The sequence below is a fragment of the Triturus cristatus genome, chromosome 3_2 (genome assembly GCF_964204655.1).
Source record: "Triturus cristatus chromosome 3_2, aTriCri1.1, whole genome shotgun sequence".
NCBI classification, from domain to species: Eukaryota; Metazoa; Chordata; class Amphibia; order Caudata; family Salamandridae; genus Triturus; species Triturus cristatus.
The window spans coordinates 918,109,829-918,125,257 of NC_140584.1; the positions used below are offsets into that span (position 1 = coordinate 918,109,829).

General features: G+C 40.8%; 5 non-coding genes across 5 annotated transcripts; all 5 read left to right on the forward strand.

Annotated features, from left to right (window-relative positions):
• Nucleotides 1–1,184: 1,184 nt before the first annotated feature.
• On the forward strand, nt 1,185–1,400 carry LOC146858618 (small nucleolar RNA U3). Its single transcript, XR_014980512.1, has one exon. It is a non-coding gene; the product is annotated as a small nucleolar RNA U3 (small nucleolar RNA).
• A 3,142-nt stretch (nt 1,401–4,542) lies between these two features.
• Nucleotides 4,543–4,758, forward strand: LOC146858619 (small nucleolar RNA U3). Its single transcript, XR_014980612.1, has one exon. It is a non-coding gene; the product is annotated as a small nucleolar RNA U3 (small nucleolar RNA).
• Nucleotides 4,759–7,920: 3,162 nt separating this feature from the next.
• On the forward strand, nt 7,921–8,136 carry LOC146858620 (small nucleolar RNA U3). Its single transcript, XR_014980504.1, has one exon. It is a non-coding gene; the product is annotated as a small nucleolar RNA U3 (small nucleolar RNA).
• Nucleotides 8,137–11,298: 3,162 nt separating this feature from the next.
• LOC146858621 (small nucleolar RNA U3) lies at nt 11,299–11,514 on the forward strand. Its single transcript, XR_014980493.1, has one exon. It is a non-coding gene; the product is annotated as a small nucleolar RNA U3 (small nucleolar RNA).
• Nucleotides 11,515–14,676: 3,162 nt separating this feature from the next.
• Nucleotides 14,677–14,892, forward strand: LOC146858622 (small nucleolar RNA U3). Its single transcript, XR_014980168.1, has one exon. It is a non-coding gene; the product is annotated as a small nucleolar RNA U3 (small nucleolar RNA).
• The last annotated feature ends 537 nt before the right edge of the window (nt 14,893–15,429 follow it).

Sequence of the window (15,429 nt, forward strand, 5' to 3'; positions counted from 1 at the left end):
TCTCCCGTATGTGCTGCAAGAGGTTTTTCACTAAGTCTGGACCCCCGTCGAAGTTCATCGTCTGCTTAGAGTCTTACATGTGAACTGGGGAACAGTTAGGGGCATATCATCAAGCTGGTGATAAAAAATGATCGCCTAATTAGCAAGGTCACGCTAACGCGTGAAACCTTGCATTAGCGTCGGGATTCCTAACGCCCAGCTTTGCATCTCTAATGAGATGCAAAGTGGGCTTACCTGACCTGACATGACAGGAGAAATGTCGCTAAGCGACATTTCTCCTATCATCAAGGCCCACGCTATGAAGCATAGCGGCAGGAAAAGTAGCGATAACCCCTGTTATTGCTACTTTCCTTACGCCTGCTTCAGGACTGACTTAGCCATGGTATCCTATGTAAGGTGGATATCATGGCTAAGTTTGTGAGTCCCTATCAGCAAGCTAACGCCACACTTCGTGACATTATCGCTGGGTTTCCAGCGATTATCTCAAGTTAGGCAGTTAGCGTTAGGATTTTTATCGTTTTTGAGATAAGCGTTGCTAATAGCACGTTATCTCAGCGATAATAATCCACGCTAGCCGGCGATAATTATCCTAGCGCTAAGTGCGCTTAGCGATAATTATCGCCGGTTGTTGCTGATATTGCCCCTTAGTTTGTTTGGGGAAACTAATCAAAGATGTTGCCGTACATTTGATCTGTGGTGCAACTGTTCAAAATTTAAAGGTAGCTTGAATGCTACAACGTTTGTTTCCACGCTTGCAACCTTAGCAGGTCCCTTCTCGCTAGTGATCAGTGTCACTCTTTTGGCTGTTTGACAGATGCTAATCTGGACCAACTATTTGGATTAAAAATCATCTGTATGATCTTGTGGAACCTGCAGTTTTTTGAAGAATTTTCCAACTCTCCCTGTGGTACAGCATTGGGTCAGGAACAGGCAGGCTGAATTTGATTGGTTGCTGATTTAAAATATGCAAATTTATAAAGCAGTGTCTCACCAGGATCTATTGAGTAGGCTTTAATGTAAATAAAGGCGTATGCGTGTGCATCTGTGGAATATTATCTTGTGGAGTAAAAAATATGTTTATATTTATATGTTTTTATTTCCGTTGATGATGCCGAACCTTGTCTTACTGTAAGTAGGAAGGGTTTCCACCCTTTCTGTCTGTGTGAGCTATAAAGAATTTTGTTAAGACTATACTTTCAGGGATCATTTCTATAGTTTTTAACTGAGGAAATGTGTTTGAAAGTGTCTTGTCTTCGCTAACCACGAGGAAGAATTGTAGTTTTCTCTTTTGGGCGTGAAGTGAGTGAACAGTGTTGCATTCATGTAGCTGCTGTTTACTATTGATGATCGTTCCTGTTCCTTTCAGGAGGATTGGAGGAAGAGAACACAAACTGAGTGGTTAGCTTTTATTTTTGGGTGTAAGAAAGTCTATCAGTTTCTAATTTCTTTTTTGATTTCTTTGGTTTCTTGTAACTTAACTGTTGAGTATATGAATACTTATTAGAAGCTGTTGAGCTTTCTTGGACTTGTGGTTTTTGCAAGAGGTTCTCTTTGAAAGGCACCTCTCACCATCAGTTGATAATTTGGTATGTTATTTATAAAAAAAGCTTTGTTTTTCGAACATGGATAGTAAAGAGTACATTTTAAATGGACTGTGCGTATGAGCTATTTGTAGAGCCTAGACTTCTGCAAGGCAACTACTGCTACTCAAAAGATTTATCACTCTTTCGAATAGACTGTTTAAAGAAACCTGCTAATGCTAGTTAGGCCGTTTAGAGTAAGAGGAAGCGTAACACCCTGGCTTCTTACAACTTACAAGGCTGCGGTGGATCTTAGACTGCTTAGGATGAAAAACTACTCCTTTGGTATTTGTTAAAGTTTTCACAGCTATTCGTGCGGTGCAAAGCAGAAGTAAGGGACTGCGTCTGTTTACTTTTCATTATAAAAGCTTGCGTGCTCAGCAGAAAATCTTGCAGCTCCCAACAAGCCCCTGTGCAACCCTTAGTACATCAAGGGCTTGATGCATTCGAACTTTGGAATTTTGCAAGATCCATTGGGGGACAGAGGAGTTGCAACGATCGAATAATGGTCAGAACGAGCCACCTGCTCCAGCAAGTGCCATTTTTTTGGTTCTCCTGGTTCAAGTTAGAGTATTCTTACTTCATTGACGGGAATGTTGTGATATCAGTATAGACTTTCTGCCTCGGGTATCACATTGATTAAATGTTCTATCCCCTCGATATAGAAGCTCAGCTTTAACTTGAGTCTATAACTCAAACAGAGGGTATTTAATGACCATTGTAGCCCCCTGTAGCGTTGTCCTATGGTATTTTAGAACACTGGAAGATTGAGAGCCTCATGTAGAGAATCGGAATATCAGCTGGTTGTAAATAGTAAAATAAGCCCTGTGCCTTGAAAGTTCTATAGCTGTAATGGCTAGAACCCCAAATGCCACCATTTTGGATATCCACTATGCTGCGACACCTATGAAACGAGGTAGGTGGGCTGGCGCCAGGCCGTAAATTGTAGAAGTTTACAGTTTGGTGACAGGCCAGGTGAATACCCAGAGCCTTTGCCTCTTCTTGGCTTTGTAAGAGTCTGGGGCATCGCCCGACTGCTTTTCCAGCCATGGTCTGTTTTTACGTAAAAATTACAAAGTTGAGACCATATTGTGATAGCCTTTTAGCCTGCCCCAAGAGGCGATTTTCCTGGTCCCCTTTCTTGTGTTTGTCCAGTGCCTTCAACTTTAGTCTATCATGCTGAATTAAACTTTAGTTAGCTGCATAGATTGCAGAGTCAGGTTTTAATTATCTATCACTGATCTGCTGAGAGCTTAGCCAGGTGGCAGAAAAAATGCTCTTGTGATATCTTCCTGTAACCCTTGGACAGCTTGGCATAGAGTTATAAAACTCTTTGTCTTGATATGTTATGTAGAATCAAGATTGAAATAGTATTTGTAAGTGGCCCAAAGGTGTTGCAGATAAGTTCTGATCTAAAAAGGAAGGGCACAGGCAGAGTTTAATTTTTGAAACAACTGTCTACTGTTGATGGCCGTTCCTTTCTTCATTTGAGGATATGCTGTAAAACGGAATTATATACTGAAAAGTTCAATTCCTGTTCTAATCAATATTAGATACAAAACGTTTCTGGCAAGTATTCACTTCCCAGTGTAAAAAGTCTTCTGTACACAAAACATAAACTATATTTTGGATACTTCTGTAGTGCTGAGACACCTAAAGGTCTTTTAGCTTTGAAAAGCTGCATGAATTCAAGCTGGGTGGTAGTACAAGTTGTTCATGTGAACGCTTTCTTAGATAGCCAGGCATTCAGGGCTCTTCTGAAAGTGATAGGTTCCGTTATGTCCCGTATGTGCTGCAAGAGGTTTTTCACTAAGTTTGGACCCCCGTCGAAGTTCATCGTCTGCTTAGAGTCTTACATGTGAACTGGGGAACAGTTAGGGGCATATCATCAAGCTGGTGATAAAAAATGATCGCCTAATTAGCAAGGTCACGCTAACGCGTGAAACCTTGCATTAGCGTCGGGATTCCTAACGCCCAGCTTTGCATCTCTAATGAGATGCAAAGTGGGCGTACCTGACCTGACATGACAGGAGAAATGTCGCTAAGCGACATTTCTCCTATCATCAAGGCCCACGCTATGAAGCATAGCGGCAGGAAAAGTAGCGATAACCCCTGTTATTGCTACTTTCCATACGCCTGCTTCAGGACTGACTTAGCCATGGTATCCTATGTAAGGTGGATATCATGGCTAAGTTTGTGAGTCCCTATCAGCAAGCTAACGCCACACTTCGTGACATTATCGCTGGGTTTCCAGCGATAATCTCACGTTAGGCAGTTAGCGTTAGGATTTTTACCGTTTTTGAGATAAGCGTTGCTAATAGCACGTTATCTCAGCGATAATAATCCACGCTAGCCGGCGATAATTATCCTAGCGCTAAGTGCGCTTAGCGATAATTATCGCCGGTTGTTGCTGATATGCCCCTTAGTTTGTTTGGGGAAACTAATCAAAGATGTTGCCGTACATTTGATCTGTGGTGCAACTGTTCAAAATTTAAAGGTAGCTTGAATGCTACAACGTTTGTTTCCACGCTTGCAACCTTAGCAGGTCCCTTCTCGCTAGTGATCAGTGTCACTCTTTTGGCTGTTTGACAGATGCTAATCTGGACCAACTATTTGGATTAAAAATCATCTGTATGATCTTGTGGAACCTGCAGTTTTTTGAAGAATTTTCCAACTCTCCCTGTGGTACAGCGTTGGGTCAGGAACAGGCAGGCTGAATTTGATTGGTTGCTGATTTAAAATATGTAAATTTATAAAGCAGTGTCTCACCAGGATCTATTGAGTAGGCTTTAATGTAAATAAAGGCGTATGCGTGTGCATCTGTGGAATATTATCTTGTGGAGTAAAAAATATGTTTATATTTATATGTTTTTATTTCCGTTGATGATGCCGAACCTTGTCTTACTGTAAGTAGGAAGGGTTTCCACCCTTTCTGTCTGTGTGAGCTATAAAGAATTTTGTTAAGACTATACTTTCAGGGATCATTTCTATAGTTTTTAACTGAGGAAATGTGTTTGAAAGTGTCTGGTCTTCGCTAACCACGAGGAAGAATTGTAGTTTTCTCTTTTGGGCGTGAAGTGAGTGAACAGTGTTGCATTCATGTAGCTGCTGTTTGCTATTGATGATCGTTCCTGTTCCTTTCGGGAGGATTGGAGAAAGAGAACACAAACTGAGTGGTTAGCTTTTATTTTTGGGTGTAAGACAGTCTATCAGTTTCTAATTTCTTGTTTAGTTTGTCATTTCTTTTTTGATTTCTTTGGTTTCTTGTAACTTAACTGTTGAGTATATGAATACTTATTAGAAGCTGTTGAGCTTTCTTGGACTTGTGGTTTTTGCAAGAGGTTCTCTTTGAAAGGCACCTCTCACCATCAGTTGATAATTTGGTATGTTATTTATAAAAAAAGCTTTGTTTTTCGAACATGGATAGTAAAGAGTACATTTTAAATGGACTGTGCGTATGAGCTATTTGTAGAGCCTAGACTTCTGCAAGGCAACTACTGCTACTCAAAAGATTTATCACTCTTTCGAATAGACTGTTTAAAGAAACCTGCTAATGCTAGTTAGGCCGTTTAGAGTAAGAGGAAGCGTAACACCCTGGCTTCTTACAACTTACAAGGCTGCGGTGGATCTTAGACTGCTTAGGATGAAAAACTACTCCTTTGGTATTTGTTAAAGTTTTCACAGCTATTCGTGCGGTGCAAAGCAGAAGTAAGGGACTGCGTCTGTTTACTTTTCATTATAAAAGCTTGCGTGCTCAGCAGAAAATCTTGCAGCTCCCAACAAGCCCCTGTGCAACCCTTAGTACATCAAGGGCTTGATGCATTCGAACTTTGGAATTTTGCAAGATCCATTGGGGGACAGAGGAGTTGCAACGATCGAATAATGGTCAGAACGAGCCACCTGCTCCAGCAAGTGCCATTTTTTTGGTTCTCCTGGTTCAAGTTAGAGTATTCTTACTTCATTGACGGGAATGTTGTGATATCAGTATAGACTTTCTGCCTCGGGTATCACATTGATTAAATGTTCTATCCCCTCGATATAGAAGCTCAGCTTTAACTTGAGTCTATAACTCAAACAGAGGGTATTTAATGACCATTGTAGCCCCCTGTAGCGTTGTCCTATGGTATTTTAGAACACTGGAAGATTGAGAGCCTCATGTAGAGAATCGGAATATCAGCTGGTTGTAAATAGTAAAATAAGCCCTGTGCCTTGAAAGTTCTATAGCTGTAATGGCTAGAACCCCAAATGCCACCATTTTGGATATCCACTATGCTGCGACACCTATGAAACGAGGTAGGTGGGCTGGCGCCAGGCCGTAAATTGTAGAAGTTTACAGTTTGGTGACAGGCCAGGTGAATACCCAGAGCCTTTGCCTCTTCTTGGCTTTGTAAGAGTCTGGGGCATCGCCCGACTGTTTTTCCAGCCATGGTCTGTTTTTACGTAAAAATTACAAAGTTAAGACCATATTGTGATAGCCTTTTAGCCTGCCCCAAGAGGCGATTTTCCTGGTCCCCTTTCTTGTGTTTGTCCAGTGCCTTCAACTTTAGTCTATCATGCTGAATTAAACTTTAGTTAGCTGCATAGATTGCAGCGTCAGGTTTTAATTATCTATCACTGATCTGCTGAGAGCTTAGCCAGGTGGCAGAAAAAATGCTCTTGTGATATCTTCCTGTAACCCTTGGACAGCTTGGCATAGAGTTATAAAACTCTTTGTCTTGATATGTTATATAGAATCAAGATTGAAATAGTATTTGTAAGTGGCCCAAAGGTGTTGCAGATAAGTTCTGATCTAAAAAGGAAGGGCACAGGCAGAGTTTAATTTTTGAAACAACTGTCTACTGTTGATGGCCGTTCCTTTCTTCATTTGAGGATATGCTGTAAAACGGAATTATATACTGAAAAGTTCAATTCCTGTTCTAATCAATATTAGATACAAAACGTTTCTGGCAAGTATTCACTTCCCAGTGTAAAAAGTCTTCTGTACACAAAACATAAACTATATTTTGGATACTTCTGTAGTGCTGAGACACCTAAAGGTCTTTTAGCTTTGAAAAGCTGCATGAATTCAAGCTGGGTGGTAGTACAAGTTGTTCATGTGAACGCTTTCTTAGATAGCCAGGCATTCAGGGCTCTTCTGAAAGTGATAGGTTCCGTTATCTCCCGTATGTGCTGCAAGAGGTTTTTCACTAAGTCTGGACCCCCGTCGAAGTTCATCGTCTGCTTAGAGTCTTACATGTGAACTGGGGAACAGTTAGGGGCATATCATCAAGCTGGTGATAAAAAATGATCGCCTAATTAGCAAGGTCACGCTAACGCGTGAAACCTTGCATTAGCGTCGGGATTCCTAACGCCCAGCTTTGCATCTCTAATGAGATGCAAAGTGGGCTTACCTGACCTGACATGACAGGAGAAATGTCGCTAAGCGACATTTCTCCTATCATCAAGGCCCACGCTATGAAGCATAGCGGCAGGAAAAGTAGCGATAACCCCTGTTATTGCTACTTTCCTTACGCCTGCTTCAGGACTGACTTAGCCATGGTATCCTATGTAAGGTGGATATCATGGCTAAGTTTGTGAGTCCCTATCAGCAAGCTATCGCCACACTTCGTGACATTATCGCTGGGTTTCCAGCGATTATCTCAAGTTAGGCAGTTAGCGTTAGGATTTTTATCGTTTTTGAGATAAGCGTTGCTAATAGCACGTTATCTCAGCGATAATAATCCACGCTAGCCGGCGATAATTATCCTAGCGCTAAGTGCGCTTAGCGATAATTATCGCCGGTTGTTGCTGATATTGCCCCTTAGTTTGTTTGGGGAAACTAATCAAAGATGTTGCCGTACATTTGATCTGTGGTGCAACTGTTCAAAATTTAAAGGTAGCTTGAATGCTACAACGTTTGTTTCCACGCTTGCAACCTTAGCAGGTCCCTTCTCGCTAGTGATCAGTGTCACTCTTTTGGCTGTTTGACAGATGCTAATCTGGACCAACTATTTGGATTAAAAATCATCTGTATGATCTTGTGGAACCTGCAGTTTTTTGAAGAATTTTCCAACTCTCCCTGTGGTACAGCATTGGGTCAGGAACAGGCAGGCTGAATTTGATTGGTTGCTGATTTAAAATATGCAAATTTATAAAGCAGTGTCTCACCAGGATCTATTGAGTAGGCTTTAATGTAAATAAAGGCGTATGCGTGTGCATCTGTGGAATATTATCTTGTGGAGTAAAAAATATGTTTATATTTATATGTTTTTATTTCCGTTGATGATGCCGAACCTTGTCTTACTGTAAGTAGGAAGGGTTTCCACCCTTTCTGTCTGTGTGAGCTATAAAGAATTTTGTTAAGACTATACTTTCAGGGATCATTTCTATAGTTTTTAACTGAAGAAATGTGTTTGAAAGTGTCTTGTCTTCGCTAACCACGAGGAAGAATTGTAGTTTTCTCTTTTGGGCGTGAAGTGAGTGAACAGTGTTGCATTCATGTAGCTGCTGTTTGCTATTGATGATCGTTCCTGTTCCTTTCAGGAGGATTGGAGGAAGAGAACACAAACTGAGTGGTTAGCTTTTATTTTTGGGTGTAAGAAAGTCTATCAGTTTCTAATTTCTTTTTTAGTTTGTCATTTCTTTTTTGATTTCTTTGGTTTCTTGTAACTTAACTGTTGAGTATATGAATACTTATTAGAAGCTGTTGAGTTTTCTTGGACTTGTGGTTTTTGCAAGAGGTTCTCTTTGAAAGGCACCTCTCACCATCAGTTGATAATTTGGTATGTTATTTATAAAAAAAGCTTTGTTTTTCGAACATGGATAGTAAAGAGTACATTTTAAATGGACTGTGCGTATGAGCTATTTGTAGAGCCTAGACTTCTGCAAGGCAACTACTGCTACTCAAAAGATTTATCACTCTTTCGAATAGACTGTTTAAAGAAACCTGCTAATGCTAGTTAGGCCGTTTAGAGTAAGAGGAAGCGTAACACCCTGGCTTCTTACAACTTACAAGGCTGCGGTGGATCTTAGACTGCTTAGGATGAAAAACTACTCCTTTGGTATTTGTTAAAGTTTTCACAGCTATTCGTGCGGTGCAAAGCAGAAGTAAGGGACTGCGTCTGTTTACTTTTCATTATAAAAGCTTGCGTGCTCAGCACAAAATCTTGCAGCTCCCAACAAGCCCCTGTGCAACCCTTAGTACATCAAGGGCTTGATGCATTCGAACTTTGGAATTTTGCAAGATCCATTGGGGGACAGAGGAGTTGCAACGATCGAATAATGGTCAGAACGAGCCACCTGCTCCAGCAAGTGCCATTTTTTTGGTTCTCCTGGTTCAAGTTAGAGTATTCTTACTTCATTGACGGGAATGTTGTGATATCAGTATAGACTTTCTGCCTCGGGTATCACATTGATTAAATGTTCTATCCCCTCGATATAGAAGCTCAGCTTTAACTTGAGTCTATAACTCAAACAGAGGGTATTTAATGACCATTGTAGCCCCCTGTAGCGTTGTCCTATGGTATTTTAGAATACTGGAAGATTGAGAGCCTCATGTAGAGAATCGGAATATCAGCTGGTTGTAAATAGTAAAATAAGCCCTGTGCCTTGAAAGTTCTATAGCTGTAATGGCTAGAACCCCAAATGCCACCATTTTGGATATCCACTATGCTGCGACACCTATGAAACGAGGTAGGTGGGCTGGCGCCAGGCCGTAAATTGTAGAAGTTTACAGTTTGGTGACAGGCCAGGTGAATACCCAGAGCCTTTGCCTCTTCTTGGCTTTGTAAGAGTCTGGGGCATCGCCCGACTGTTTTTCCAGCCATGGTCTGTTTTTACGTAAAAATTACAAAGTTGAGACCATATTGTGATAGCCTTTTAGCCTGCCCCAAGAGGCGATTTTCCTGCTCCCCTTTCTTGTGTTTGTCCAGTGCCTTCAACTTTAGTCTATCATGCTGAATTAAACTTTAGTTAGCTGCAGAGATTGCAGTGTCAGGTTTTAATTATCTATCACTGATCTGCTGAGAGCTTAGTCAGGTGGCAGAAAAAATGCTCTTGTGATATCTTCCTGTAACCCTTGGACAGCTTGGCATAGAGTTATAAAACTCTTTGTCTTGATATGTTATGTAGAGTCAAGATTGAAATAGTATTTGTAAGTGGCCCAAAGGTGTTGCAGATAAGTTCTGATCTAAAAAGGAAGGGCACAGGCAGAGTTTCATTTTTGAAACAACTGTCTACTGTTGATGGCCGTTCCTTTCTTCATTTGAGGATATGCTGTAAAACGGAATTATATACTGAAAAGTTCAATTCCTGTTCTAATCAATATTAGATACAAAACGTTTCTGGCAAGTATTCACTTCCCAGTGTAAAAAGTCTTCTGTACACAAAACATAAACTATATTTTGGATACTTCTGTAGTGCTGAGACACCTAAAGGTCTTTTAGCTTTGAAAAGCTGCATGAATTCAAGCTGGGTGGTAGTACAAGTTGTTCATGTGAACGCTTTCTTAGATAGCCAGGCATTCAGGGCTCTTCTGAAAGTGATAGGTTCCGTTATCTCCCGTATGTGCTGCAAGAGGTTTTTCACTAAGTCTGGACCCCCGTCGAAGTTCATCGTCTGCTTAGAGTCTTACATGTGAACTGGGGAACAGTTAGGGGCATATCATCAAGCTGGTGATAAAAAATGATCGCCTAATTAGCAAGGTCACGCTAACGCGTGAAACCTTGCATTAGCGTCGGGATTCCTAACGCCCAGCTTTGCATCTCTAATGAGATGCAAAGTGGGCGTACCTGACCTGACATGACAGGAGAAATGTCGCTAAGCGACATTTCTCCTATCATCAAGGCCCACGCTATGAAGCATAGCGGCAGGAAAAGTAGCGATAACCCCTGTTATTGCTACTTTCCTTACGCCTGCTTCAGGACTGACTTAGCCATGGTATCCTATGTAAGGTGGATATCATGGCTACGTTTGTGAGTCCCTATCAGCAAGCTAACGCCACACTTCGTGACATTATCGCTGGGTTTCCAGCGATAATCTCACGTTAGGCAGTTAGCGTTAGGATTTTTATCGTTTTTGAGATAAGCGTTGCTAATAGCACGTTATCTCAGCGATAATAATCCACGCTAGCCGGCGATAATTATCCTAGCGCTAAGTGCGCTTAGCGATAATTATCGCCGGTTGTTGCTGATATTGCCCCTTAGTTTGTTTGGGGAAACTAATCAAAGATGTTGCCGTACATTTGATCTGTGGTGCAACTGTTCAAAATTTAAAGGTAGCTTGAATGCTACAACGTTTGTTTCCACGCTTGCAACCTTAGCAGGTCCCTTCTCGCTAGTGATCAGTGTCACTCTTTTGGCTGTTTGACAGATGCTAATCTGGACCAACTATTTGGATTAAAAATCATCTGTATGATCTTGTGGAACCTGCAGTTTTTTGAAGAATTTTCCAACTCTCCCTGTGGTACAGCATTGGGTCAGGAACAGGCAGGCTGAATTTGATTGGTTGCTGATTTAAAATATGCAAATTTATAAAGCAGTGTCTCACCAGGATCTATTGAGTAGGCTTTAATGTAAATAAAGGCGTATGCGTGTGCATCTGTGGAATATTATCTTGTGGAGTAAAAAATATGTTTATATTTATATGTTTTTATTTCCGTTGATGATGCCGAACCTTGTCTTACTGTAAGTAGGAAGGGTTTCCACCCTTTCTGTCTGTGTGAGCTATAAAGAATTTTGTTAAGACTATACTTTCAGGGATCATTTCTATAGTTTTTAACTGAAGAAATGTGTTTGAAAGTGTCTTGTCTTCGCTAACCACGAGGAAGAATTGTAGTTTTCTCTTTTGGGCGTGAAGTGAGTGAACAGTGTTGCATTCATGTAGCTACTGTTTGCTATTGATGATCGTTCCTGTTCCTTTCAGGAGGATTGGAGAAAGAGAACACAAACTGAGTGGTTAGCTTTTATTTTTGGGTGTAAGAAAGTCTATCAGTTTCTAATTTCTTTTTTAGTTTGTCATTTCTTTTTTGATTTCTTTGGTTTCTTGTAACTTAACTGTTGAGTATATGAATACTTATTAGAAGCTGTTGAGCTTTCTTGGACTTGTGGTTTTTGCAAGAGGTTCTCTTTGAAAGGCACCTCTCACCATCAGTTTATAATTTGGTATGTTATTTATAAAAAAAAGCTTTGTGTTTCGAACATGGATAGTAAAGAGTACATTTTAAATGGACTGTGCGTATGAGCTATTTGTAGAGCCTAGACTTCTGCAAGGCAACTACTGCTATTCAAAAGATTTATCACTCTTTCGAATAGACTGTTTAAAGAAACCTGCTAATGCTAGTTAGGCCGTTTAGAGTAAGAGGAAGCGTAACACCCTGGCTTCTTACAACTTACAAGGCTGCGGTGGATCTTAGACTGCTAAGGATGAAAAACTACTCCTTTGGTATTTGTTAAAGTTTTCACAGGAATTCGTGCGGTGCAAAGCAGAAGTAAGGGACTGCGTCTGTTTACTTTTCATTATAAAAGCTTGCGTGCTCAGCACAAAATCTTGCAGCTCCCAACAAGCCCCTGTGCAACCCTTAGTACATCAAGGGCTTGATGCATTCGAACTTTGGAATTTTGCAAGATCCATTAGGGGACAGAGGAGTTGCAACGATCGAATAATGGTCAGAACGAGCCACCTGCTCCAGCAAGTGCCATTTTTTTGGTTCTCCTGGTTCAAGTTAGAGTATTCTTACTTCATTGACGGGAATGTTGTGATATCAGTATAGACTTTCTGCCTCGGGTATCACATTGATTAAATGTTCTATCCCCTCGATATAGAAGCTCAGCTTTAACTTGAGTCTATAACTCAAACAGAGGGTATTTAATGACCATTGTAGCCCCCTGTAGCGTTGTCCTATGGTATTTTAGAACACTGGAAGATTGAGAGCCTCATGTAGAGAATCGGAATATCAGCTGGTTGTAAATAGTAAAATAAGCCCTGTGCCTTGAAAGTTCTATAGCTGTAATGGCTAGAACCCCAAATGCCACCATTTTGGATATCCACTATGCTGCGACACCTATGAAACGAGGTAGGTGGGCTGGCGCCAGGCCGTAAATTGTAGAAGTTTACAGTTTGGTGACAGGCCAGGTGAATACCCAGAGCCTTTGCCTCTTCTTGGCTTTGTAAGAGTCTGGGGCATCGCCCGACTGCTTTTCCAGCCATGGTCTGTTTTTACGTAAAAATTACAAAGTTGAGACCATATTGTGATAGCCTTTTAGCCTGCCCCAAGAGGCGATTTTCCTGGTCCCCTTTCTTGTGTTTGTCCAGTGCCTTCAACTTTAGTCTATCATGCTGAATTAAACTTTAGTTAGCTGCATAGATTGCAGCGTCAGGTTTTAATTATCTATCACTGATCTGCTGAGAGCTTAGCCAGGTGGCAGAAAAAATGCTCTTGTGATATCTTCCTGTAACCCTTGGACAGCTTGGCACAGAGTTATAAAACTCTTTGTCTTGATATGTTATGTAGAATCAAGATTGAAATAGTATTTGTAAGTGGCCCAAAGGTGTTGCAGAGAAGTTCTGATCTAAAAAGGAAGGGCACAGGCAGAGTTTAATTTTTGAAACAACTGTCTACTGTTGATGGCCGTTCCTTTCTTCATTTGAGGATATGCTGTAAAACGGAATTATATACTGAAAAGTTCAATTCCTGTTCTAATCAATATTAGATACAAAACGTTTCTGGCAAGTATTCACTTCCCAGTGTAAAAAGTCTTCTGTACACAAAACATAAACTATATTTTGGATACTTCTGTAGTGCTGAGACACCTAAAGGTCTTTTAGCTTTGAAAAGCTGCATGAATTCAAGCTGGGTGGTAGTACAAGTTGTTCATGTGAACGCTTTCTTAGATAGCCAGGCATTCAGGGCTCTTCTGAAAGTGATAGGTTCCGTTATCTCCCGTATGTGCTGCAAGAGGTTTTTCACTAAGTCTGGACCCCCGTCGAAGTTCATCGTCTGCTTAGAGTCTTACATGTGAACTGGGGAACAGTTAGGGGCATATCATCAAGCTGGTGATAAAAAATGATCGCCTAATTAGCAAGGTCACGCTAACGCGTGAAACCTTGCATTAGCGTCGGGATTCCTAACGCCCAGCTTTGCATCTCTAATGAGATGCAAAGTGGGCGTACCTGACCTGACATGACAGGAGAAATGTCGCTAAGCGACATTTCTCCTATCATCAAGGCCCACGCTATGAAGCATAGCGGCAGGAAAAGTAGCGATAACCCCTGTTATTGCTACTTTCCTTACGCCTGCTTCAGGACTGACTTAGCCATGGTATCCTATGTAAGGTGGATATCATGGCTAAGTTTGTGAGTCCCTATCAGCAAGCTAACGCCACACTTCGTGACATTATCGCTGGGTTTCCAGCGATAATCTCACGTTAGGCAGTTAGCGTTAGGATTTTTATCGTTTTTGAGATAAGCGTTGCTAATAGCACGTTATCTCAGCGATAATAATCCACGCTAGCCGGCGATAATTATCCTAGCGCTAAGTGCGCTTAGCGATAATTATCGCCGGTTGTTGCTTATATGCCCCTTAGTTTGTTTGGGGAAACTAATCAAAGATGTTGCGGTACATTTGATCTGTGGTGCAACTGTTCAAAATTTAAAGGTAGCTTGAATGCTACAACGTTTGTTTCCACGCTTGCAACCTTAGCAGGTCCCTTCTCGCTAGTGATCAGTGTCACTCTTTTGGCTGTTTGACAGATGCTAATCTGGACCAACTATTTGGATTAAAAATCATCTGTATGATCTTGTGGAACCTGCAGTTTTTTGAAGAATTTTCCAACTCTCCCTGTGGTACAGCATTGGGTCAGGAACAGGCAGGCTGAATTTGATTGGTTGCTGATTTAAAATATGTAAATTTATAAAGCAGTGTCTCACCAGGATCTATTGAGTAGGCTTTAATGTAAATAAAGGCGTATGCGTGTGCATCTGTGGAATATTATCTTGTGGAGTAAAAAATATGTTTATATTTATATGTTTTTATTTCCGTTGATGATGCCGAACCTTGTCTTACTGTAAGTAGGAAGGGTTTCCACCCTTTCTGTCTGTGTGAGCTATAAAGAATTTTGTTAAGACTATACTTTCAGGGATCATTTCTATAGTTTTTAACTGAGGAAATGTCTTTGAAAGTGTCTGGTCTTCGCTAACCACGAGGAAGAATTGTAGTTTTCTCTTTTGGGCGTGAAGTGAGTGAACAGTGTTGCATTCATGTAGCTGCTGTTTGCTATTGATGATCGTTCCTGTTCCTTTCGGGAGGATTGGAGAAAGAGAACACAAACTGAGTGGTTAGCTTTTATTTTTGGGTGTAAGAAAGTCTATCAGTTTCTAATTTCTTGTTTAGTTTGTCATTTCTTTTTTGATTTCTTTGGTTTCTTGTAACTTAACTGTTGAGTATATGAATACTTATTAGAAGCTGTTGAGTTTTCTTGGACTTGTGGTTTTTGCAAGAGGTTCTCTTTGAAAGGCACCTCTCACCATCAGTTGATAATTTGGTATGTTATTTATAAAAAAAGCTTTGTTTTTCGAACATGGATAGTAAAGAGTACATTTTAAATGGACTGTGCGTATGAGCTATTTGTAGAGCCTAGACTTCTGCAAGGCAACTACTGCTACTCAAAAGATTTATCACTCTTTCGAATAGACTGTTTAAAGAAACCTGCTAATGCTAGTTAGGCCGTTTAGAGTAAGAGGAAGCGTAACACCCTGGCTTCTTACAACTTACAAGGCTGCGGTGGATCTTAGACTGCTTAGGATGAAAAACTACTCCTTTGATATTTGTTAAAGTTTTCACAGCTATTCGTGCGGTGCAAAGCAGAAGTAAGGG